The following is a 1,996-nucleotide window of genomic DNA, read 5'->3' as shown; positions in this document are numbered from 1 at the left end:
CACACACACACACACACACACACACACACACACACACACACACACACACACACACACACACACACACACACACACAGGTTCATAAATATCCATTCTCAAAAATCTTCAGAGACCCTAATAAGCTGGTAGTATGCTGACGGTTGGTGTTTGTGTGAGCCTTCTTGTGCGCTGTTGGAGTGTCTGGGAAAGAAATGTCTTGAGCCTGAAGGGAGAACGTCCATCGGGATATGAATATGGAGATACATGCATGCAATATGCTGAGAGTAAATTTCACTGCATGTTCAGAAAATCCAAACTGAGCACTGATGCAGTTTGGGACATTCTGATAGAAAAGTGCTCCGAAGAAAAAAAAAATATTTAAAAGCCTTGCATTCCTTAAAGTAATATGTTTTGCTTGGAACTTTTAATACCAGAGCTTTAAACTAAGATCATCTTGGGTTAGGATGACCAGATGTCCCAGATTTTTGTGGAGAGTCCCTGTATTAGACAACATGTCCCCAGCTGAAGCTCTTCCCAACTTTAGCATTTTTGAATGAGAAAAAAGTTTTGTGTGTAGACTAGTAGCTGGATAGAAAACAGAAGTAAGCATGTTGCTGTTACAGTAACTGGTTGAACTGCAGTTAATGTTGAGCTGAACACWCTGCCTTTATGCTGCACTAAAGGACACTGAGTTTGGTGGAAGTAATTTGTGTGCATGTGTGTGACTGTTAAAAATGTGAGTGTAAAAAGAAGTTGTCCTGGTTTGTCATCTTGTTTAGGTTGGTTAGTTGTTCATGTTTAAGTTTATGTTATTGRATGTGAATTGATACCATGAGTGAGATGTGTTTAGAGACAATCACTTTCTGTCTAGGGGATATGTGAAGATAAAGTGTGAAATTGTTGAAACCCACATCTGTCGTTTGTGAGTGCTAACTACCAGCAAAGTATCCACAGTTTGTTCAAAATAAATGAAAGCGTAATCATTCCAGGGTTTTTATTTCATTTTCCTAACAAAATTATTTTTCATCTTTGAGTTGGAAATGTCTGCAGATTTGCTCTTGGAAATCCATTCACTTTATTTTGTGTTGAGAAATGATGTTATGCAAAATCATATGTGCTTTTTCCACACCAACAGTTAGCTCTATCAGTAAAATCAACAGACGTAAAAATCGTTGTGTGTTAACYAAAGTTGAACAGCTGCGGCAGTCATCTTGACATACAGTCATTTTAAAACTTTATTCATTGTTTGTTAATGCACATCCAGTATTGTTTTTAAAAGATTCCAATAAAATCTGTCAGTGGTTTGTGATATGTTTTGCTGACAGACAAACAAACAGTTTAAGCAAAGATGTAACACTGGAGATGATTATCAGCTATCACCTCACCAATTTGTAGCTTAGCATTTGCAAAATTGGCTGAGGTATGGCCATTTTTTGTGTTTTAAATGAAACCTTTGGAGTTAAAACACTTGGGGTGGGGGGTATATTCTATATTTTCCAAGCACATAGTTCAATTCTGCACCRAAATCAAGTAACCATGTTAACTTCATTTGCTACAAAAAAAAGCTGCAGCAATTGGTCTCTGTCACTTTAAGAATCTCCTACCATTTCTGACACTCCCACTTCAGCACGTCTTCGCAACAATGCTTCAGTGGAGGGATGCTCCGTGGGGCAGGAGCTTGGCTGCAGTCTGAGCTCCAGGGAGGAGCTTTGTGCAAATGGGCGGTGTTTTGTACCTGCACGCATTTAGGCAGCTCCACCTGGCTACCACAGGAGATTCAAGGATTCTCAAACATGCATTAATCAAAACAACACTCTGGTATTTTTTGGATGAGAAAAGACATTATAACATGATATAAAGTTTAAAAAAATCTATTTTGCATAATATTCCCTTTAACCTGCATCATTACTTTCAAAACACAGTGGTACAAAAATTCCTTTACTAAAACAGAGGTAGAGTTAACAAACGATCACAGTGACACACACACACACACACACACACACACACACACACACAC

General features: G+C 38.4%; 1 protein-coding gene across 1 annotated transcript in view; it reads left to right on the top strand.

Annotated features, from left to right (window-relative positions):
• LOC106518537 (solute carrier family 2, facilitated glucose transporter member 9) overlaps positions 1-1,996 on the top strand; it is a gene marked incomplete at both ends in the record, with an annotated part of 85,160 nt that overhangs the window by 29,812 nt on the left and 53,352 nt on the right.

Source organism: Austrofundulus limnaeus, unplaced genomic scaffold (assembly GCF_001266775.1).
Source record: "Austrofundulus limnaeus strain Quisiro unplaced genomic scaffold, Austrofundulus_limnaeus-1.0 Scaffold62, whole genome shotgun sequence".
Taxonomy (NCBI): domain Eukaryota; kingdom Metazoa; phylum Chordata; class Actinopteri; order Cyprinodontiformes; family Rivulidae; genus Austrofundulus; species Austrofundulus limnaeus.
Note: the sequence above shows the minus strand (reverse complement) of the source record. Positions and strands in the feature narration are given on the sequence as shown.